The sequence below is a fragment of the Bison bison genome, unplaced genomic scaffold, assembly GCF_000754665.1.
Source record: "Bison bison bison isolate TAMUID 2011002044 unplaced genomic scaffold, Bison_UMD1.0 scf7180017864370, whole genome shotgun sequence".
In the NCBI taxonomy this organism is placed as follows: domain Eukaryota; kingdom Metazoa; phylum Chordata; class Mammalia; order Artiodactyla; family Bovidae; genus Bison; species Bison bison.
This window is the reverse complement of record NW_011494942.1, coordinates 9,374,315-9,399,321: the sequence shown is the minus strand read 5'-3', so window position 1 is coordinate 9,399,321 and position 25,007 is coordinate 9,374,315. Positions and strand designations below refer to the sequence as shown.

The following is a 25,007-nucleotide window of genomic DNA, read 5'->3' as shown; positions in this document are numbered from 1 at the left end:
AATTTTTATGAAAAAAATTGGAACATCTTCAGGATCCAGGGCAAGCCAGAGCGTTTTTAGACTTTGTATCAAAACCATGATTCATAAAATGAAAGATTGATAAATTCAACTTACCAAAATTAAAAACTTTGGGCTCTGTGAAATACCCTGTTAATAATATGATAAGCTACAGGCTGGGAGAAAGTGGCTTCAGACTATGTATTTAGACTTGTAGTAAGGATTAGTATTAAGAATATAATCTTTCAAAACCAATAAAATAAATGAAACAATCCAATCAGAAAACTGGACTCTGTGAAATACCGTGTTAAGAATATGATAATCTATAGTCTGTGAGAAAGTAGTTTCAGACTATATATTTAGACTTGTAGTAAGGATTAGTATTAAGAATATAATCTTTCAAAATGCTTCAATAAAAAAATGAAACAATCCAATCAGAAAATAGACCAAAGACATGAAGGAACATTTCATGGGAAAGGATATATACAGCTAGCATCTAAGCACATGAAAAGATGTTCAACATCATTAATCATTAGAGAACAGCAGAATGGCTAAAATAAGAAATAGTGACAATGCCAAATGCTGGCAAGGATTGCAGAAACTAGCTCACTCATGCATGGCTGATGGAATGTAAAATGATATAGAACGTTTTACAGAACAGTTTGACAGGTTTTTAAAGAAAACTTAACTTATAATAACCATAGAATCCAGCAGTTGCTCTTGTGGGCATTTATCTCAGAGAAAGGAAAACTTCTACTCATACAAAAGCCTGTGTGCCAATGTTTATAGTAACTTTGCTTATATAACACCAAACTAGAAATAGCGTAATAGTGTAGTGGCTTTCAGTGGGTGAATGGTTAAATGATCTGGACCATAGAACACTATTGAGCAATATAACTGAACCAAGTATTGATACCCAACCTGGATGAATCACCAGAGATTTGTGTATGATTTCATTTGTATGATAATTTTGAAATGACAAAACTATAGAAATTGTACACTAGTGGTTTCCAGGGTTTAAGAAGGAGGTGGGATAGGAGGGCTCTCAAAAGACAATCTTAGGGACTCTTCTGGTGATGGAAATATTCTGTATCTTAACTCTACCCATGCCAATCTCTCGGTTTTGGTATTGGACTGTAGCTTTGTAAGATGTTACCCTTGAGGGAAACAGGGTAAAAGATATAGGGGATTTCTCTCTATTATTTCTGAGAAATGCATGCAAATACACAGTGGTGTCACGTTATAATATTTGATTAAAGACAAAGACAGCCTTCTAATGGCTTCTAGATTAAAATTCGAAGCCTTTCCTCGGCCCTTTCCTACTTCCTTCACATCCTGCTTGTCTTTCCTGGACATATCCCACTGCAGGCGCAGTGGCCTTTTTGCTGTTCCTGGACTCTTACCACAGCGCCTTTGTTCTCGCTGTCCCCACAGCATGGAAAGCGCCTCTGTCCAGTTGCTCACTTTGTCCTGGTCTCTGCACAAATGTTACCTTAGCAGAGCGACTTTTCCCTTGAACACTGTCTCTAAAATAGGACCGCCTACCGCAATCTATTCCCTTACTTGGATTTATGTTTCTTCTCTCATTAGAAACGGGCTTCCCTGGTAGCTCAGGTAGTAAAGAATCCACCTGCAATGCAGGAGATGCCAGTTTGAGTCCTGGCTTGGGAAGATCCCCTGGAGAAGGGATAGACTACTCATTCCAGTATTCTTGGGCTTCCCTGGTGGTTCAGATGGTCAAGAATCCACCTGCAATGCAGGAAACCTGGGTTTGATCCCTGGGTTGGGAAGATCCCCTGGAGAAGGGAATGACTACCTACTCCAGTATTCTGGCTTGGAGAATTCCATGGACAGAGGAGCCTGGCAGGCTATGGTCCATGGAGTCTCAGAGTCAGACACGACTGAGCTACTTTCATTTTCTCATTAGTAATGGACTTTATGCTTTTAAAAATTCCAGAGTTTTTAGGATAGGAACCTCAAGTTCCCCGTTTTACCTCCCCTTTCCTATGTTTTCTCCTGGGATTTGGAACATTTGATTTTCAAAATCAGATGAAACAAGCTGGCTCATTCTATTTTTTTCCTTCTGCTAATGGATCTATAATGTTCTAGATGGAATTTAAGAGTTCTGTAGTAGTGGATGTTGTGTAGTCTATCAGGCTCAGTTGAATACCATCCACTGGCATTTCCCCACACAGCAAAAATTAAGAGTCAACCTCCTCACCCCAAGAAACTGCCTCTAAGTGACTTAGCTCTGATTCTCTTCTAGGCTTCTTAATCATCCACGGTGTAAAGACACACTTCAAGAGGATCTTTAGAAGTGTTGGACAAGCTTCACCACGCGTGGCAGGTATGTGTCTACACAACTGAGTGTGCAAGGAATGTAACTTGTTTTATTTTCTACAGTTAGATCTAAATTATATATTAACCCTTCGTCTGGCCACGTGGAAGCAATTTGAGGTTGCATCCTAATTCTAGGTAAGATTTTGAAGGTGAGGGGTGACGTATCTGCTCCTATGCTCTCATCTCTCCACGAGTCATGGTTGTCCTCTTATCCTGCATCAGCACTCATGAGCCACTGCTGAGGCACACCTTGATCTTTCTTTGAGCATCTTTTCCTTTCCTTCTCTTGGCTTCTTCCAGATACTCCCTGGATGCATGATGGTGTGCTGCTGCTGAACCAGAAGAAAGTCTCTGGGGTGGCATAGAGCTCTGTGCTCCTTGCATGACACTGTGAAGTCCCTGGGCCTTGTTCTATTGCTCCTGGTCATGCTACTCCAGGCAGTCCTTGGCAGACCTGGTCAGGTCCACCTGCGATATATCACTTAGTCATTTCAAAGGTCCAGACCTCATCCAAGAAAGAAAATCCATTCCATCTGCCATTATTTTATACCATTTTATACCATTATTTTAGCAAAGATTGAGGGCAGGAGGAGAAGGGGGGCAACAGAGTATGAGATGGTTGGATGGCATCATCGACTCAGTGGATATGAGTTTGAGCAAACTCTAAGAGATAATGAAGGACAGGGAAGGCTGGCATGCTGCCGTCCATGCAGTTGCAAAGAGATGGACATGACTGAGCAACTGAACAACCCTGTTAAAACATTTTGAACAGCACAACTTAGGAAATCAATCTAAACACAATTTTCATTTTTTTTCCTGTTGTTTCTTTAAAATGCACTGGGAAAAGGGAAGTGGATATTCTCTTGCCTTTGGATGAAATTTAGGCCTCAAGTAGGCTCCATACCTAGTAAGATTACTCTTAGATTTAAAAAATTTCTATCTACATTTTAAATCACAAACATTGTCTACATTCAGAAATTAGAATGGTCCGATCTCAGGCTATAATAGTAGCTTGCAAGTTCATTTAATATCAAATCATCTCTCATCCCCTCTCTGAGGTCCATATTTGGATTGGGCTCTTGCAGAGGGAGAGGGTGTGCTGTTTTCTTTCTCTATCTGTCACCTCCTCCCCCATTTGCTGGCTGCTATCGCTAAATCCTAAGGGATTGAAACAAGGGAAAGAAAAGGAAATGAGTGGCTTAGCGATGTTTTTTATGTGAACAGGTACCATGTTAACCTGTCTCCAGCTTTCAGGGCCTGGCAGATGTTTAAAACTGAGAGTCATTTGGCTACTTTGGGGGGACTTTGGTGGCTCCCCTGTTGGTCCATTTGTCTTTAACTCTCCTGGCTTGGACAGGGCTTCTCCTGTAGCTGTCCACTCCCTACTCATCTCCTGGTTTTCGGCTAGTCCAGCCCACATGAACTCATGTTGAGTATATAAAGAATACTTCCAGGCGGCCATCTTGGGCTTCAGGCTGGCTCTGTCACCCTCAGCTCACACCTGCATCACGAAAACACACATCTCGTGAACCTCCAAGGGCTGAAGGGTACTTCTCAAATTACTGAGCTGTTCCTTACCTCCTCCTTGTCCTCGAGATTCCCAAGGTGGGAGCCAGTCTGCAATCTGTCAGGTTTCCTAAGCTCCAGGGGGCACATCCATGCTATCTAAACTGTTCTTTTGAGGCCTCCCTGAGAGAGAAAATAGCCCCTTCTAGCCCCACTGCTTCAGTGAGGTGGGGCTTGGCACAGGGCAGCAGCTCAATCCAAGAACCATTCCATAATGCTTCTCCTCACCTCTGTTCTTTTGATCCTTTATGTTGTCTTGTTGGGTTTTAGAGCCATCCAGTCTGTTCTTCCCAGTGTTAAAGAACTTGCCTGCCGATGCAGGAGACAAAAGAGATCTCAGAAGATCCCCTGGAGGAGGGTGTGGCAACCCGTTTCAGTGTTCTTGCCTGGGAAATCCCATGAACAGAGGAGCCTAGCAGTCCATAGGGTTGCAAAGAGTTGGACATGACTGAAATGACTTACTACGCATGCAGCCAGTTCTGAGGACTTTAAAAAAATTTTTGGTTTTGGTCTAGCCCTTTTCTTTGGAATTTCATGCCTGTTCAATGAAGGTGCCTTAATTGAATCTCCTAGTTTAACATCTGATCATTTAAGCTCCACTAGGTGTGACCACTGACCTAGACCAAGACATCCTGGAATGTGAAGTCAAGTGGGCCTTAGAAAGCATCAGTACGAACAAAGCTAGTGGAGGTGATGGAATTCTAGTTGAGCTGTTCCAGGTCCTGAAATATGATGCTGTGAAAGTGCTGCTCTCAATATGCCAGAAAATTTGGAAAACTCAGCAGTGGCCACAGGACTGGAAAAGGTCAGTTTTCATTCCAAAACCAAAGAAAGGCAATGCCAAAGAATGCTCAAACTACCGCACAATTGCACTCATCTCACACGCTAGTAAGGTAATGCTTAAAATTCTCTAAGCCAGGCTTCAGCAATATGTGAACCGTGAGCTTCCTGATGTTCAAGCGGGTTTTAGAAAAGGCAGAGGAACCAGAGATCAAATTGCCAACATCCGCTGAATCATGGAAAAAGCAAGAGAGTTCCAGAAAAACATCTATTTCTGCTTTATTGACTATGCCAAAGCCTCTGGATCATGGAAAAAGCAAGAGAGTTCCAGAAAAACATCTATTTCTGCTTTATTGACTATGCCAAAGCCTTTGACTATGTGGATCACAATAAACTTTGGACAATTCTTCAAGAGATGGGAATACCAGACCACCTGATCTGCCTCTTGAGAAATTTGTGTGCAGGTCAGGAAGCAACAGTTAGAACTGGGCATGGAACAACAGACTGGTTCCAAATAGGAAAAGGAGTTCGTCAAGGCTGTATATTGTCACCTGTCTATTATATGCATATAACTTATATGCAGAGTACATTATGAGAAATGCTGGACTGGAAGAAACACAAGCTGGAATCAAGATTGCTGGGAGAAATATCAATAACCTCAGATATGCAGATGACACCACCCTTATGGCAGAAAGTGAAGAGGAACTAAAAAGCCTCTTGATGAAGGTGAAAGTGGAGAGTGAAAAGTTGGCTTAAAGCTCAACATTCAGGAAACGAAGATCATGGCATCTGGTCCCATCACTTCATGGGAAATAGATGGGGAAACAGTGGAAACAGTGTCAGACTTTATTTTTTTGGGCTCCAAAATCACTACAGATGGTGACTGCATCCATGAAATTAAAAGATGCTTACTCCTTGGAAGGAAAGTTATGATCAACCTAGACAGCATATTCAAAAGCAGAGACATTACTTTGCCAACAAAGGTTCGTCTAGTCAAGGCTATGGTTTTTCCAGTGTTCATGTATGGATGTGAGTGTTGGACTGTGAAGAAAGCTAGCGCTGAAGAATTGATGCTTTTGAACTGTGGTGTTGGAGAAGACTCTTGAGAGTCCCTTGGACTGCAAGGAGATCCAACCAGTCCATTCTGAAGGAGATCAGCCCTGGGATTTCTTTGGAAGGAATGATGCTAAAGCTGAAACTCCAGTGCTTTGGCCACCTCATGCCAAGAGTTGACTCATTGGAAAAGACTCTGATGCTGGGAGGGATTGGGGGCAGGAGGAGAAGGGGACGACAGAGGATGAGATGGCTGGATGGCATCACTGACTCGATGGACATGAGTCTGAGTGAACTCCGGGAGTTGGTGATGGACAGGGAGGCCTGGCGTGCTGCGATTCATAGGGTCACAAAGAGTCGGACATGACTGAGTGAGTGATCTGATCTGATCTGAGGAAGAGTTAGAGGCTTCCCTGGTGGCTCAGTGGTAAAGACTCTACCTGCAATGCAGAAGACCCAGGTTCGATCACTGGGTCATGAAGATCCCCTGCAGGAGGACATGCAAGCCACTCTAGTACTCTTGCCTAGAGAATCCCATGGATGGAGGAGCCTGGTGGGCTGTAGTCTGTATGGTCCCACAGAATCAGACACAACTGAAGCGACCAGGCAGCAGCAGGAAGAGTGAGAGTGGTTGGGGGAGGGATAAAGGTTTAGCCACCCCAGTGGCAGCTTGCTTTGAGATTCACTAATATCTGTACATGGCTTGACTACCTTATCTTCCACTCAAAAGTATCTAAATATGATTTTACCTCAGTAAATAGGAGGATCTCTTTTAAGTCTATTTTCAATGCATGAGAGTCATTCTAATTTCTCAGACAGTCTTAGACTTTTGAAACTCAAAATTCAGTAATTGACACCCCTATATCCCGCATGCTTCCCTCCTCTGCCAACGATTTTCTTTTCTTTTTTTAAAAAAAGTTTTTATTAGAATATAGTTGCTTTACAATGCTGTGTTAGTTTCTGCTGTACAGCAAAGTAAATCAGCTGTATATATATATATATATATATCCCCTCCTTTTCAGATATCCTTCTCATTTAGATCAAGATAGAGCAGTGAGTAGAGTTTTATTGCTCTACAGTAGGTTCTCATTAGTTTTCTATTTTATACATTGTGTGAAATAGATAGTAGTGTGTGTGTATGTATGTGTGTGTGTATATGTGTGTGTGTGTATGTGTGTGTATGTCAATCCTAATCTCCCAGTTCTTGCCAATAATTTAGGAACTTGTCTGACTGAATGGAGAAAGAAGTAAGATTCAAGGAAATGAAATACCTCAAATGTTACATCCTCTGTGATAAAAAATATTGCCTACCCTTTTTTGAATATCTGTGTTGTGGGTTTAAATCCACATAATGGCACTGCATCCTTTATAGTAAGGATTTAACATTTGAGGAAGCTAGCTGTTGTAGTTTAGTTTAGCTGTATAAAACCAGTTATATAGGATTGGGTTTCCCTGGTGGCTCAGTTGGTAAAGAATTTGCCTGCAATGCAGGAGACCTAGGTTCATTCCCTGGGTAGGGAATATCCCCTGGAGAAGCTAGCTTTCTTCACAGTCCAACACTCACATCCATACATGAACACTGGAAAAACCATAGCCTTGACTAGACAGACCTTTGTTGGCAAAGAATTAGCCTAATATCAAAAGTAGGCAAAATATCTAGCAGTTGAATCCAGTATTGTATACAAAAAATATGCACCATGATCAAACAGGATTTATCCCAAATATGCAACTCTCATTCATCATTCAAAAATCAATTGCTATAGTCTATCATATTAATAGCTAAAGAAAAAAAATCTAATCATGTATGGATGTGAGAGTTGGACTATAAAGAAAGCTGAGTGCAGAAGAATTGATGCTTTTAAATTGTGGTCTGGGAGAAGATTCTTGAGAGTCCCTTGGACTGCAAGGAGATCCAACCAGTCCATCCTAAAGGAGATCAGTCCTGGGTGTTCATTGAAGGACTGATGTTGAAGCTGAAACTCCAGTCCTTTGGTAACCTGATGCGAAGAGCTGACTCATTTGAAAAGACGCTGATGCTGTGAAAGATTGAGGGCAGGAGGAGAAGGGGACGACAGAGGACAAGATGGTTGGATGGCATCACCAACTCAATGGACATGGGTTTGAGTAGACTCTGGCAGTTGGTGATGGATAGGGAGGCCTGCCATGCTGTGGTTCATGGGGTCACAAAGAGTTGGACACGACTGAATGACTGAACTGAACTGAAAGAAGAAGAATCATATTATTATAACAATAGATAAGAAAAGCATTATCACATAATCCAACATGCATTCATGATAAACTTTCAAGCATCTAGGAATAGAGAAACCTACAGTTAAAAGCATACACCATGATGAGAAACTAGATTCCTTCTCCTGTCACTCTGGGATATGACAGTGATGTCTCCTCTCACCACTCCTATTCAACATCATACTGGAAATTCCTAGCTAATATATTAAGAGAAGAAAAAATATGTATGTATACACACAGATGGGGAAGGGGCTTCCCTTGTGGCTCAGCTGGTAAAGAATCTGCCTGCAATGTGGGAAACCTAGTTTGATCCCTGGGTTGGGAAGATCCCCTGGAGAAGGGAAAGGCTGCCCACTCCAATATTCTGGCCTGGAGAATTCCATGGACTGTATAGGCCATGGAGTCGCAAAGAGTTTGACGCGACTGAGCGACTTCACTTCTTGGATAGGGAAAGAGAAAAATGAAACTGTTGACAGGCTACATAATTGTCTATGTAGAAAATTCAAAATAATTTATAAAAAGACTCCTGGATAAGTCTTGCTTCTACATTAGACTAATATACAAAAGTAAATCGATTTCCCATATACCACATGAACAAATGGAATTTGAAATTAAAAACACAGGATCATTTATATTACCTAAACTACAGAGGTAGAGAAAGGAGAAACAAAGGGAAGAATGAATACATGGAACACGGGGTTTTTATGGCAGTTAAACTTTATCATATCATACATGATACTCCAAAATCACTGCAGATGGTGACTGAGCCATGAAATGAAAAGACGCTTACTCCTTGGAAGGAAAGTTATGACCAACCTAGATAGCGTATTCAAAAGCAGAGCCATCACTTTGCCAACAAAGGTCCGTCTAGTCAAGGCTATGGTTTTTCCAGTGGTCATGTATGGATGTGAGAGTTGGACTGTGAAGAAGGCTGAGCGCCAAAGAATTGATGCTTTTGAACTGTGGTGTTGGAGAAGACTCTTGAGAGTCCCTTGGACTGCAAGGAGATCCAACCAGTCCATTCTGAAGGAGATCAGCCCTGGGATTTCTTTGGAAGGAATGATGCTAAAGCTGAAACTCCAGTACTTTGGCCACCTCATGCGAAGAGTTGACTCATTGGAAAAGACTGTGATGCTGGGAGGGGTTGGGGGCAGAAGGAGAAGGGGAAGACAGAGGATGAGATGGCTGGATGGCATCACTGACTCGATGGACGTGAGTCTCAGTGAACTCCGGGAGTTGGTGATGGATAGGGAGGCCTGGCGTGCTGCGATTCATGGGGTCACAAAGAGTCGGACACGACTGAGCCACTGAACTGAACTGAACTGAATGCTAGCATCATAGAATGAGTTTGGAAGTGTTCCCTATGATTCTGTTTTGTGGATCAGTTAGTATAGAATTAGTATCACTGGGACATTTAAAAGTAGGTCATTGCATATATAATTAGTTATGCAAAGATGAGGTCATTAGTCTGGGCCCTAATCCTATATAGGATCTTCCTAACCCAGGGATCAAATCCAGGTCTCTTGCATTGCAGGTGGATTCTTTACCAGCTGAGCCACCAGAGAAGTACAAATAATTAATTTAGTCAGTAAATTGTGCCCAACTCTTATGACCCCATGGACTGTAGCACACCAGGCTCTTCTGTCCATGGGATGTACCAAGCAAGGGTACTATAGTGGGTGCCATGGGGCTTCTGAGCGGTTGAACTGAATTGAACATAATACTATAATGGTGGAGACATGCCATTCTGTATTTGTCAAAGTACATAGAGGCGTGCAACACAAAAAAAGAACTCAAATGTAAACAATGGACTTTAGTTAATAATCATTTCAGTATTGGTTCATCAACTGTGAAAAAAAAAAAAAGTATCATACCAGTGTAAGATGTTAATAACAGGGTAAACTGAGGGTGGGGAGAAGGGAGTATTTGAGAACTTTTTATGTTTTTTTTCAATTTTTTCATAAACCTAAGACAGAAATAAAGTCTGTTAATGAGAAAAATAATAGTGTTTAAAAAATAAAAAGAAAAAAAAAAGGCAAACAAATGTCAGATTGAGATACCTGGAGTTAGGACTTTTATCATGTGAATTTGGAGTGGAGGGGGACACCATTCAGCCCATAACACTAGGGTTCAAAGAGGTTCAATAACTTGAAAGTCACACAGCCCTTGAAATGCCATTGTGGAGATTCCACGCCATGACATTGTGACTCTCTAGCTGAGTTCTTTCTGCTGTACCACAGTTCATCTCAGGCAACTTTTGCATGCAGTCCTCTGCAAAGAGGAGAATGCTAGTTTTCCTTTAAACAACCCATCAGATTGGCTGGGGCATGGATCCACCCAAAGAAGGAGCTCAGACTAAGACATAGGTCAAACTATCTCATGAACTTGTAATAACCTTACAGCTTACACAAAGGAGTAACTTTACACTTTATACCTTACACAAAGGAACAGGTTTGTGAAGAGGTTCAATCTAAAACTGTAATACTCTGGACTAGAAAATGAATTTGTACTTGAACTAGAGGTATAAATTGTGAAGAATTCACCTGGATCTGGAACTACTAAAAGGGTGTCAGTGTGAGTTTGGTGATGTTATTCCTGTGACCTGTGGTTTGCAGTTTGTGTTCTTGACCTGTATTCGTATCTACATATGCCACGTGTACGTGGTCTGTTTCATGTAGAGCATAGTTAAACAGTGTGTAATAAAGCAACATATTTAGATCATGCAAAAGAAAATGAATAAAATGTTTGCTCTGAAGTTCCTGCAGGCATTTACTGGATAATGATAATGATAGCTTTACTAAAATATATTCAACTTCAGTGAGGGTTATATTTAGGAAAATTATCAGATTGTTTTGGATATTTTCCTTATAAAAACAATTCTTTAGTGCATCTTATGTGGAAGATAGGAATTATAATAGTGATTCGGAAATGTGTCTTCATGAATATGAACATAATTTGAGTCTTGTAGTATTTAGAGCTGTTTTATTCCAGATGGCAAAACATTTTTATTATTCCTTTCCGTTAGTGCTTGAAATATATACCTATGGAAATAAGTCCATTTTAAGATTTTTCTTGCCAAAACTCTAATAGATGCTCACTTACTGAGAAATATGTGTACTGAGAAATATTTAAGAAAAATATGCTTTAATGAAGCTGCACTAATGATACTTATTTAGCTAATTGTTTATAGGAATCTAAACATTATTTCAAGTAAGGTAGACTGTTGGCCCTCTAAATAAGCCTGGCACAGGTGTGCAAAGAATTAAGAGAATTAGATACTAGATCTAATGAAAATCAGAAGAAACCTCTAATAAAAATTTTATTTTATATTTATATTTTATTTATTTATTTTATTTTAAACAAATATAGCCAAATAGCAAAAATGTTTTAAAATGATGGTAAAAAATTACTAACAATACCAATAACCACAATGAATAATAGTAACCTTTTAGTATATTTGCTTCTCTTCCTTTTCTATTCATTTGTTCAGCTGAGGATTACTGAGTGCTTAATGCAGGCACTTGGGAAATAAAGATGGCTAGGCCAAGGGTTCCACCTTGAAGGAGACTGTAATTTATTAGGGAAAACAGACCATGATAAGTCCTTGTAATGTGTGCTAAGTACAAAGCTGGAGGAGAATGGGCCAAAGAAATTGCTTTCAACTCTAGTTTCAGATTTGTAAAGAATTTTAACAGAAAAAAAGAAGAAATCTTTTAGCCAGAAAAGAGAAGAAAATACATTACAGTTAGAGGCAGGAACATTTGCTAAGGTATGGTATGACTGAAATACCATCATAAGGAACTGTAAATAATGCAGCATGTCTAGAAAATGAAGTTGGAGAAGTAGGTGGAGGTGATATCATGGAGTGCTTTGTACTAATTATCCTTTTGGCAAGAAGGGTTTACAAATGGGGCAGGAATATGTTTAGAATTGCATTTTAGAAAAATTGATTATCAGCAATATGATGGGATGGGTGGCTTAGAAATTGCAAGCTTCAAGAACTAAGTGTTTGGTAAAGGGTCAGATATACCATAAAGCTTAAAAAAAAAAAAAAAAAGAAAAAAAAACCCACCTGGCTTGCAAGGACCTCTAGCAGTTTTGGTGGAGACTCCAAAATGTATTCTTGTGGTCCTGTGTTTTCATAAAATTTGCCAAAAGTATGAGCTTTTAGCTTCAGCTGATTACGAGCACTTCTATTTCTATATTACTACCCCTCTGTTAAACCTCTCTCATAGAAGCATTGGTGACACACCTTTTGCATTTACAGATTTACCTTCTTTTTCTTTAAAGGGTCCCCAAATTGTATAAGCTTAGATCTCATTTTCCAGATCTAGTCCCAAGATGATACTGCAGGAATCCAGAAGAGGATACCAAGTTCTTAAACCAACATAGTAGCTGTAGAGATGAAGTAGAAAAGATGTGGAAGACTAAGGGGCGGAAATTATCGGCTCCTAGTGTGCAGGAAAGAATAGGGCCAAGATTTCTCCCTGCTATAACTTGATGGATAGTCGGGGTATTGATAAGAAAAAAAATGGTAACATCATGTCACAGTTGCAAGTAATGGTTTATTGAACATCTTTATGTATGTTTTCATATTTTTGAATTCACAAAAGTTTATTTACCATATCAAATTGTGTAAGTATTTTAATGCATTTTGTTATCTGTTACTAGATAGACTTTCCAGATAGACTGTGCCATCCAACACTGCTATCGCTGATATAGAAATGGATTTTTTGGTCTTCACTTCCACTAACATTGGACATTATAATTTTATTTTTTTTGAAACTAAATTATAGGGTAAAATCAGTGCTTCTTTTTCATTTTACTATGAAGATGAGATAAATGTGATCTGTAATTGTGAACTCTCCATAGAAGTCTACTTTTCAGGGGTAGTTATTGTGGTCTTTTCCTGGTAATGATTTAGGGAGCATTAGGAGGTAGTTGGGAGGGTCAGGAAAATCCCATCGAGGAGAAAATGCCAACCCATTCCAGTATTCTCGCCTAAAAATACCCATGCTTAGAGTAGCCTAGCAGGCCATAGTCCAAAGGGTCACAAAGAGTGGGATGGGACTGAGCAACTAAGCACACACACAGGAGATAGTTGTAAGTCTTTTATGAGAGTAGTTATAATACGTGCTGCGATTCATGGGGCCACAAAGAGTCGGACGCAACTGAGCGACTGAACTGAACTGAACTGATACTATGCACTCTAAATGCATGCATACATACCCATGTTATAAGAGCTGGAATAGATGAGGCTAAAACAATTTTCTAGATTAGATTGTTTTAGATAGACTAAGTATCTGCAAGCCTTTTCTTATAAGGACCAGATAGTAAATATTCTAGATTTTTAGGCTAGCAGGTGAAATTGAGGATATTATGTAACCTCTTTAAGAGCAGGAAAAATTTTTTCCAAAAATATTTTATTGACATAGTTCAAAATACAATGATTGAGTAAACTTTTAATATAGAAGTATAATAATGAGAAAAACTGTATTTGTTTTTGAGAGCAGAGACATTGCACCTAGTCGCAGTTTAGTGGTAATGTTCTCTGTCATCAAATTGAAATGTTCTTTCATTAAACCATTCTTATTTCAAAGTTAGTGAGCTTGATTTGGATCACAGGCCATACTCCTGGTTTAGACAATGACATTTGTGTCATTTTTCAGTTCAGTTCAGTCGCTCAGTCGTGTCTGACTCTTTGCGACCTCATGAATCACAGCAGGCCAGGCCTCCCTGTCCATCACCAACTCCCGGAGTTCACTCAAACTCACGTCCGTCGAGTCGGTGATGCCATCCAGCCATCTCATCCTCTGTCGTCCCCTTCTCCTCCTGCCCCCAATCCCTCCCAGCATCAGAGTCTTTAGGCTTTGTTAAAATATTTTGTCTGATAATAAGTTTCATGTCTGTTGCATATGTTATTTGAACCTCTGGAAATTTACAACTTAGAAAAACTCATCAAAATGCACGCACGTGTGTGTGTGTGTGTGTGTGTGTGTGTGTTACATGTGAATGGGTTGGCTGTTTTTTTCTTTATAGCAAATGGAAGTTAGGATATATCTGGGTAGCCATACTATTGCAATGAAGCATTTTGTCTGTTTAGATTAAGATACCAGAGAAGTGAAACAGGAAACTAGACTTGGCAGGTACAAATTTGGTCTGTTGGTATATGTATTGGAATGACTTTGAATGTTCCCTGTTGTTGACTTTGAGTTGACTATAGTTTGTACTGTTCATTAACATCTGCTTCTTCTAACCTTTGAGAGTTTGTGCTTTGGTTTTAGCTTTGCTATTGTTCAGCAACTTTCTAAAAATACCTTAATTCTTCTTCTACCCTCCCTTAAAACTTCATGTCTTGAAATATTTTTTTTTATAATTCACATTTCATGTGCTAAGAATTTGGTCTGTTGGTATATGTATTGAAATGACTTTGAATGTTCCCTGTTGTTGACTTTGAGTTGAATATAGTTGGTTCTGTTCAGTAAGTTCTGCTTCTTCTAACTGTTGAGAGTTTGTGCTTTGGTTTTAGCTTTGCTATTCTTCAGCAACTTTCTAAAAAAGTCTTAATTCTTCTTCTACCCTCCCTCAAAAACTTGATGTCTTGAAATATATATTTTTTTAATTCAGATTTCATTTGCTAAGAATTTTGTGGCAGGGCTACCCAGTTCCTATGGTTTCAAGAAAATAGAGGAGGAGGAAGGAAGAAAAGAAAACTAGAAAGGCATCGAAGTTTGAAAAGCTAACAAGCCAATCATTTCACCCACTTTAAAGATTGGGGCATCCATCTCAAAAGTTTCAAATGGGATTTGGTTCCTAAATCTAAGATCAATTTTCCCTTAAACTCTTAATGAATAGTTTGAGGAGTCTGTGAAAACTTTAGTTAAGTTTAGTTGCTTTAATGAACATGCTGAGTTATGCATTGGATTTAAGAATTGATCATTGGACTCCAAGTTTATGTTTTATCTTTTTAGTCAATGTGAGTGTGCAGAATTAGTATCTTTCTAATGCATATTCAAAGATAATTCAAATGAATGAACTCACTATGAAAACCTTATATTAAAAATATAGAAACCTTTTTTAATATTATGAGTACATAGAATGTTTTGATTTAATATTTTGTTTAATGGAAAAATATGCTGTAACTGTTTATATAACACACATAAGGTATTTGCAGTTTTTAGAGATAATGTGTTATAAGATTGCAATTTGTACGTTTCTGAAAGTCAGCAGAGGAGAAAACTCTATCAAAATTAAATTTTGGAATTGCTTTCTTCTCTTATTTAATTCCATAGGCTTTTTGGAAAACAGAGTTCCAAATGTGCATTTCCTCAGTTTTCCTGCCAGTGGCTAACTCAGCATGCTCTTCTCAACAGCTATCTTGTTTTTTAGCAGCTGAAATATGTGGCAATTAAAAAATTTTTTTTTGTTTAATGCCACATTTTGTTTATACTTTAGACGCAGAAGGTCTTTGTTTTTTTAGAAAATTGGTACTAACAGTTTTATAATTCCAAAAACAAAATTTTCTCCAAATACCATTCTCTTGTATTTTTTTGAATTCTTCAATTATTGTTAATTACCAATTGGACTCTATGTCTTAAAATAAGATTCCTTTAATAGATACTTATAATTACAATTATTGACAAATATCTGATATTTATTATTTTAAAAATTTGTTCAATCAGAAAAGAACTAAATTATTTCACTAGAGGGAAAACTAAGCTTCAGGGCCCTTCATTCCTGTGAGTTCTTTCCCAGGCTTGGAGATGCTGTATAGGCCATGTATTCAAAGAACCATATATTTTGTAAAATTTGCAATCTAAGCTATTTTCACTGCAATCGTTTATGACCAGTGCCTTCACTTTAACCTCCCCCCATTCCTTTTCTGTTTTGTGAAGGCATTGGAGAGATAACGGCTTTATTTTGGTGGTGGTGTTAGTCACTCAGTTGTGTCCAACTATTTGCAACCCCATAGACTGTAGCCTGCCAGGCTAATCTGTCCATGGAATTCTCTAGGCAAGAATCCTGGAGTGGGTTGCCATTTCCTTCTCCAAGGTGGTGGTAGTGGGGGTCTACCAAAGGGGGATCAAGCTGGTGATACAGTGATTTTAAATTAAATGGGACATAGTTATGTTACTCTTCCATGTATAGTGACATTATTGATGATGTTCCACTTTGCCAATTTGCTGGAGCCATGTGACACACAAGTAAGGAAACAGAGGCCGTATTATCCTATGGACACGTTCTACAGTCCTGACATCTACTGTAACTAGATTTGAAACGTACAGAGCCAGAAGCTACCCTATGGAGAACCTTTCTTGTTACTAGATGTATAATGTTATAAACAGTTTGGATTTTGGTTTGTTTCAATGCTTAGTCACAATAGAAGTTCTCTCCTGTTAGGAATTTAATGACTAATGCAGTTCATAGTATTGTTAATGCACTGTGTAATTTTTCTTTTTTGATGAATATTGCATAAGTAGAATTTCTCAAATATCTGCGTTTTTAGGGTACAAACTTATAGCAGTAATATAGGCAGCAAGCATCTTGCATTATGCGGTTGCATGTTTTCTGAATCACAATTATGAATAGTTAAAAATACAATTTAAAGGACTACCCTGGGGGTACAGTGGTTAAGACTCTGTGCTTCCAATACAAGGGGTGCAGGTTTGATCCTGGTCAGGGGACTGAGATCCCACATGCTTCTCAGCAAATAAGTAAATAAGTAAAAGAAAATTCAATAAGAATTTAAAGATAAAATTTAAGTAAGCACACTAGATAAAAGAATGGATTATCTTTCCATTTTCTCTATAGAAAGTAATATTTACAAAGAGGCAATCAGAATATGCAGCTAACAACTGTGGGAGAGAAAAGCATTAGAGAAATACGGTCAGGGAGTTAATTAATATGAGTATTATGTGTTTTCTCCCCAGATTTTGTGATGTTTGTGATACATCTCAGCGTTTTCAAGTACTAATTTGTTAGGATTTTTCCATTGTAACTAAATATTCACTTTCATGTTAAACATTTCAATTTGTTTTCTCTTTCTAAAATCACATAAGCTTTCAGGCTCCAGAAAACCTGGATCTACAGAATAATTATCAAATATTTAGATACCATGAAGTTTAAAGTGACTGTTAGCCCAGCACAGAGCCTAGTGTGTATTTATCCTTCACTGTGTTTTTGGAGTTGAGTCAGATTCCATAGTAGCAATTAGTTAATTCTGTTCATTGATGACTGGTACTTTATATGAACATAAAGTAATATCAGTAAGTTGTAGCTAGGAAGAATTTCTATTCTCCCAGGATCTTGAAATGATGGTCATTCACTTTAAAAGCATTTTCTTATGGGTGAAAAACTTAACCAGAGACTTGATATAGGAAAATGATATTTACTGTATCATGTCCCTCAACCACCTTTTCTGATTTAAGTTGTGCAGAAAAGGAAGGATGGAGGAGGAGGAAGGAGAATGTGTAAGGACAGGAAGAGAGAGAGGGAGGGAAGGAGAGATGGGGAGAGGGAGAAAAAAGCTGATTTTTTTGGTTGGGCTGAATTATTCTGTAATGGTGGGAGAGTCTCTAAACAGATGCCTTAAATTCTAAAAAATGGCCAGGACACAATCAGCACTCCCAGGAAAGTAGCAAAGTGTTATTAAGACTCTCTATTCACAAGTCCTTCCAAATAGTACATTTCAAACAATAATTTATGTAGCTAGGGCATTGGTTCGGAGAAGGCAATGGCACCCCACTCCAGTACTCTTGCCTGGAAAATCCCATGGGCAGAGGAGCCTGGTAGGCTGCAGTCCATGGGGTCACTAAGAGTCAGACACGACTGAGTGACTTCACTTTCACTTTTCACTTTCATGCATTGGAGAAGGAAATGGTAACCCACTCCAGTGTTCTTGCCTGGAGAATCTCAGGGACGGGGGAGCCTGGTGGGCTGCCGTCTATGGGGTCTCACAGAGTCGGACACGACTGAAGTGACCTAGCAGCAGCAGCAGCAGCAGGGCCTTGGTTTAGGGATGATGCTGGTGTCTACCTGTGTTTTCAACAGCTCCTTGTCTCAGGGCAGTACTTAACATGTTCCCAGGACTTAAAGCCCAACATCTTCTCTTGGTAAACACATTATTTCATTTTAACAGTTTAGCTGACTCAAAAAAAGAAAACCTGGTGTCCTAAGCATCTCAGTGCTCACCCATTTCCCAGTTGTAACTGGAAATTTACACTCTGTGCACATACATCCCCCTTTGAAAGCATTCATTTGGGGCACCCAAATGGACAGGACTTTATCACGATGCGTCCAGGGGTGACTGTGCCTACCTATTGCACTAGATTACTTCTAGGTGTGTTGATGGATGACCTAAAATATGTTAGCTGGAGAGTGTGTGAGTGAGTCGGGGGCTGCTATGTGCCAGCACCAACAGGGTTAACCAGACTTGCCAGCATGAACAATGGAAACCGGGCAGCTCTAAATGAAATGAGCTGAATATTTCATTCGGCCACTCAGCTGCCTGCTCCAATTGCCTCCTGTACTAAAATAAGAGCTTAATCTAAAGTGACAACAACATCAGTTTCTGTGTGCTCCAGTCACACTGAACATGACTTCCTTAACATAAACACTATTTACATGGACCGTCTGGATAGCGCAGGGAGTCAGGAGCGTGCCCAGCTAAGACACAGGGTACAATGAAGGACGAGAAGCAGGCAGCTGAGAATTAACATCCGCAAATGAAAGCCTGACCCTCAGAGGGCATGTCCCTGATACATTTTAAAATGAGAGAGCATTGCACCAGTAACCTTAGCCTTTGTAAAGACTATGCCATTTAAAATAAAATAGCACCTTTTCAGTTTAGACACTTAACCAAATGCATTATGTCTGACCCATTTTCCAACTTATGTGACATGAGAGGATGGATCCCTTGCTTGCAATTATTAGAATCTTTCAAACAATTGCAACCAATAATCTCCCTCTCTAGACTCCTTCTCATAGCAGCCTATACTTGTTTGAGATAAAGAGGGCATTTCGTTCGGTGAGGTCAGGCCAGACACAGATGGCAGGGGAGTGGGAGAGAGATGTGACCTTTGAACTGAAGGTTTGATGTCAGTGCTAGTGGTACCCAGGAAATGCCTGTTTGAAAGAGTGTTTCAGATTGAGAGTTCTAGAAGATTAGAAGCAGGAGTGTGACAAGGTACCAGCCTGTCAGGGTCCGCAAAATAACACAGGGTACTTCTTTCCAGCGCCCCAGAATAGGGAATGAGGGAGTAGCAGTTCTGAATACACATTATTGATAGTTTATTTCCATAAAGAGGATGCTATAGTGTTATTTCACATGCTAGGCACCCTCTGGGGCTTTTAAGGGTCACAAAATGTAGAAATATTTCACTTTAATCCTATTAGGATTATTGACAGTTAATGAAGTTCAGTGGTTTATCCAGCAGCTTCACAGATAAGGAAAGTAAGACCCAGAGAACTTGCTCATACACTTGATATCACACAGAAGTCAGAGTGCAAAAGGGAAAGAATTTTTTTTTTTTTTGCTGATCATTTCTACTCCCTTTGAGTCATCATTAATGCTCTCATCTCTAAAATGACTATTTTAAAATTTCCCTTGATTAAGCCTGCTAGAAGACTGATACCAGATACTGACTTGTGGCTTCTGGGTTCCAAAGACCTGAGGCTGCTGACAAGATGGTAGTAGCTCTTTTTTTTAAAAATGGAAAAACCAATACAATATTGTAAAGTTAAAAAATAAAGTAAAATAAAATTAAAAAATAAAATAAAATTCTAAAAATAAAAACACCCTCCAGTTATTGGAACTTCCCTGGGGATCCAGTGGTTGACTCTCCACTTGGAAGACTGCACTTCCAATGCAGGAATTATGGGTTTGATCCCTGGTTGGGGAGCTAAGATCCCACATGCCACTCAGTGTGGGACCCCTCTCCCTCAAAAAAAAAAAATCCAGTTCTGTGTTATCTGTTTTCATCCTCCAGTCTCTGTGCCTGAGTGAATATCCATGTAGTCTCCACCCCTGTAGTGGTACATTTTAGATAAAGCTCTTATTTATGGAAGAAGAAAGGGCCTGATGATTTAAAAACAAGTTTCATTTTAAGGAAAGGTACAGCGAGTGATGGGAAGAAAAGTGGGAGGATCATCAGTATCTAGTTGGCCTTAGTAGAATGCTCATAATCAACAAGCCTTTACTGAGAATCCGTAAGATCATCAAGCTTTATTTTAGAGGAGAAAAGATTGTTTCTGACCTCTGGAAGCCCACTATCCAGTGAAAACGTCTGTTGTAATTTGGAAAAAAATACTTTAGACTTCTATAGAAAGCCAGTAAGAATTCATGATGGTGGAAAAATAAAAATACTATTTTTGCTGTTTGCCGTAATGCACATTTACTGTGTTTACATAGTCATTTTTAACTTCAGGGAAATGTGAACAAGAGGACACCCTCTTGCTCATACCTTCATGGGCATTGATCAGCTCTTACAGGTACTTACTATTCCAGACGTGTCCACAAAAGACTTACACATGTTTTCTCAAGTCTGATTGGGTTATTGCCATTTGTATAAATGCCAATTGTACAGCTTGGTGAATGCCTTAATAAAATAGGTATGGCAACCCAATTTTGCCAAAGAAATTGGCACAGACAAAAGAGCCAATATCCGCTGGATCATCGAAAAAGCAAGAGAGTTCCAGAAAAAATGTCTATTTCTGCTTTATCGACTATGCCAAAGCCTTTGACTATTTGGATCACAATAAACTGTGGAAAATTCTGAAAGAGATGGGGATACCAGATCACCTGACCTGCCTCTTGAGAAACCTGTATGCAGATCAGGAAGCAACAGTTAGAACTGGACATGAAACAACAGACTGGTTCCAAATAGGAAAAGGAGTATGTCAAGGCTGTATATTGTCACCCTGCTTATTTAACTTATATGCAGAGTACATCACGAGAAACGCTGGGCTGGAAGAAGCACAAGCTGGAATCAAGATTGCCGGGAGAAATATCAATCACCTCAGATATTCAGATGACACCACCCTTATGGCAGAAAGTGAAGAGGAACTCAAAAGCCTCTTGATGAAAATGAAAGAGGAGAGTGAAAAAGTTGGCTTAAAGCTCAACATTCAGAAAACCAAGATCATGGCATCTGGTCCCATCACTTCATGGGAAATAGATGGGGAAACAGTGGAAAGAGTGGCTGACTTTATATTTTGGGCTCCAAAATCACTGCAGATGGTGATTGCAGCCATGAAATTAAAAGACGCTTACTTCTTGGAAGGAAAGTTATGACCAACCTAGATAGCATATTAAAAAGCAGAGGAATCACTTTGTCAACACAGGTCCGTCTAGTCAAGGCTATAGTTTTTCCAGTGGTCGTGTATGGATGTGAGAGTTGGACTGTGAAGAAAGCTGAGCGCTTAAGAATTGATGCTTTTGAGCTGTGGTGTTGGAGAAAACTCTTGAGAGTCCCTTGGACTGCAAGGAGATCCAACCAGTCCATCCTAAAGGAGACCAACCAGTCCTGGGTGTTTATTGGAAGGACTGATGCTGAGGCTGAAACTCCAGTACTTTGGCCACCTCGTGCAAAGAGTTGACTCATTGGAAAAGACTCTGATGCTTGTAGGGATTGGGGGCAGGAGGAGAAGGGGACGACAGAGGATGAGATAGCTGGATGGCATCACCGACTCAATACACATGAGTTTGGGTGAACTCTGGGAATTGGTGATGGACAGGGAGGCCTGGCATGCTGCGATTCATGGGGTTGCAAGAGTCAGACATGATTGAGTGACTGAACTGAGGAGCCTAGTGGGCTACAGACCATGGGGTCACAAAGATTTGGACACGACTTGGTGATTAAACAACATCACTACCCAATGCCTGAGAGCAGAGGAGAGGTAGGAATAACCACACCTGCCCTGGGCTCATCTCTTCAAATGTCAAGAACCTTCACATCTCTCCCCAGTAGTAGCCACTTCTTCTGTTTGGTTTCGACAGTCAACAGGTGTTGGCTGGGAATGGCAATGCCATTGGGGGAGGGAGGTGGTGGTTTAGTGGCTAAGTTGTGTCTGACTCTTGCAACCCCATGGACTGGGAACCTACCAGGTTCCTCTGTCCATAGGATTCTCAAGGCAAGAATACTAGAGTGAGTTTCCATTTCCTTCTCCAGAGGATCTTCCTGACCCAGGAATCGAACCCAGGTCTCCTGCATTGTAGGCAGATTCTTTACTGACTGAGTTACATGGGAGGAGGGAGATGCCTACACAAATAAGGCTTGGGAGGCAGCCTCTGTGCAGATTATTGAAATCAGTAGAGTTTAGCAACAGTGAGTGGGAAGCTGATATGTACCTGGCATTCTCTGTCCTGTGTCTGGGGTTCGCTCAGCTATAGGAAGAGTCTTGATGACCTTCTTTTTTTCTTTCTCAGGTGAGAACAGGCTTGTCTTCTCTCGACAGACATTTCTCTGATGTTTTTACCCTTTTTTGTCACTTAGTGTGAAGGGGTATGGTTTGCCAGAAGAGTTGCAGGGTTTCCCTGGTTGTAAGTGATAAAACACACTTTGAAGAATTTCAGGACTCTAATGAGAAAATGCTTGGGCATAGATTCAGGCAGTCTGCCGTCTTCCATTTTCTTCCAGTTGCTGCTGCTAAGTCACTTCAGTCGTGTCCGACTCTGTGAGACCCCATAGATGGCAGCCCACTGGGCTCCCCTGTCCCTGGGATTCTCCAGGCAAGAACACTGGAGTGGGTTGCCATTTCCTTCTCCAATGCGTGAAAGTGAAAAGTGAAAGTGAAGTCGCTCAGTCGTGTCCGACTCTTGGAGACCCCATGGACTGCAGCCCACCAGGCTCCTCCATCCATGGGATTTTCCAGGCAAGAGTACTGGAGTGGGGTGCCATTTCTTCCAGTTACCTTTCCCCTAATGAATTAATGGTGGTCAGAGTCTGAGTTCTGAAATGCTATTGTGTGTCATTAACTAAGCCACTCATAGTTTTATGTTTTCTCAGTGCAGGATGTTTTTAAGAATATTTTGCTATCCGTAACTTCATGTAAGTGCATGGAAAACATTGCCTGTAAAATTAATCATAAAAGCCCTTTCTTTCCTCCTTTGCTGTTTCCATTTGGAACTTTCAGGGTAAGATGTGTTTATTGTATTGTGTATGTTGCATTTGGGCTCCCGGGTGGCTTAGTAGGTGGAGAATCTGCCTGCAGTGTGGGAGTTGCAGGGGATGTGGCCTCAGTCCTTGGGTCAAGATCCCCTGGAGGAGGTCATGGCAGCCCAATCCAGTATTCTTGCCTGGAAAATTCCATAAACAGAGGATCCACGTGGACTGTAGTACATGGGGTCGCTGAGTCGGACAAGACTGAACATGTGTGCATATCTTGTGTTTGGTCTCACCGCTTCTTCTTTGAAGATGAGGCACAAAGTTTCTCTTATGCTACAATAGAAGACAGTATAATGTCATATTTTTTTTTAAAAGAGAAGATTTTTGCCATTTTAGAATATAATCTCTACACTGAATGAAAATGATCATGTTTTCATGAAAACGATCATGTTTGAAAGCATTGTCCAGATACAAGATTATGGATGTCACAAGTTTCTTTTTAATTACTTAATGTCTTTATTATAAGTTTTACATTTAATTACTCGCACAAGAATGAACTTTTCACATCTCATCATGTAAACATCTAGCTGTTGGGGGAGGGGCAGGGGCAAGTAGTAGATTCAGTAGGGGGACTCTCAAGCTGTTTATCCTCCAAGCCCTTGACACACTGTCTCCTATAATATTGGGTTGTCTTTCTGTCATCTCCAACCCTGCTTGGCCAATGAATGCGTCCCATTGGCCAGACCACAACCCCAAAAGTCAGCATCGTGATTCTGCAGCAGCTGTTGCCGCAGAAGGTAAATGCCGTGCAGATATTGATGAGCTTGCTAATTTGTTTAGTAGACAGAATTTAGAATGGGGAACAGGATTTGTCTGCTAGCTGTCATCATCCGTCAGCCCCAGGCTGCCCCAGGCAATGGGTTTGCTTTTTGCCAGCTTCTAATTTTGCTTTATTTTTCCTTAGCTTCAATCTACTTTATTCATTTATTATAATTGGGAGAGTGGTGGCTGAGATAGGGGAAAAAAATACTTATGGACCACACTGGAGATTGAAGGCTCTTGTGTGCTGCAGTTCCCTGATATCGGCGGCTTCAGACCAGACCTGTTGGTCTCTTGATTGATGGAGTTTGTGAACGAGGACTGTGCTCTCATGTGGGTATCTTGTAGCATAGTGTGATGGGAAGATTTACCAAAACTGCTCTCAGCCCTGCGTGTTTCTCCTGGTTTCTACCAAGATCAGAATTTATATTATTAGGTTTGTTCCTTGGGGATTCTTATTCAATTTATTTAAAAAATGTGTTTTGGGGGCTCACTAGGTGTTGGTTATTATTACAGGCAGCTGATTGTGGATTGGTGAACAAGATAGAAAAAGCCCTGCTTCAAAAGTACTTAGATTCTAAAGGTATAGAAATAAATAAATAAATGTACAATACTTCAAGACAGTGATAAACTGAATGAAGGAAATGCAGTAGAGTAGAGAGGAAGACTGAAAGTGTTATTGTAGATAAAGAGAGCAGGCAGAGTTCTCTGAGGAGATGACACGATACCTGAGGGATGAGAAGTCGTGTAAGGACATGTGGGGAGACTTTAGGGAGAGGAGATGGCAAAAGTAAGGTCCCAGAAGAGACACTGAGCTTGTTAATTTCTGGGAACAGCAAAAAACCTTATGTAGTTAAGCAGGTGGTGGATGGTGAGCGTGGGAGGGAACGTTAGGGAGATGGAGAGGAAGGCAGGGGGCAGGTTACTTGAAGTTTTCTTATTGGAGGATAATTGTTTTACAGTGTTGTGTTACTTTCTGCTGTACAGTGAACTGAATCACCTATGGGTATACGTATATCCCCTCCCCCGCCATTCCACCCATCTAGGTCATCACAGAACACTGAGCTGAGCTCCCGGTGCTTTACAGCAGCTTCCCACCAG

At 40.2% G+C, this 25,007-nt stretch overlaps 1 protein-coding gene across 8 annotated transcripts in view; it reads left to right on the top strand.

Annotated features, from left to right (window-relative positions):
* SOX5 (SRY (sex determining region Y)-box 5) overlaps positions 1-25,007 on the top strand; it is a 1,168,670-nt gene that overhangs the window by 166,102 nt on the left and 977,561 nt on the right. For all 8 annotated transcript variants that reach the window (XM_010855969.1, XM_010855977.1, XM_010855975.1 and 5 more), the window contains exon 2: positions 2,264-2,344. The gene's annotated coding sequence lies outside the window, so the exon portion shown is untranslated. The remainder of the gene's footprint in view (positions 1-2,263; positions 2,345-25,007) is intronic.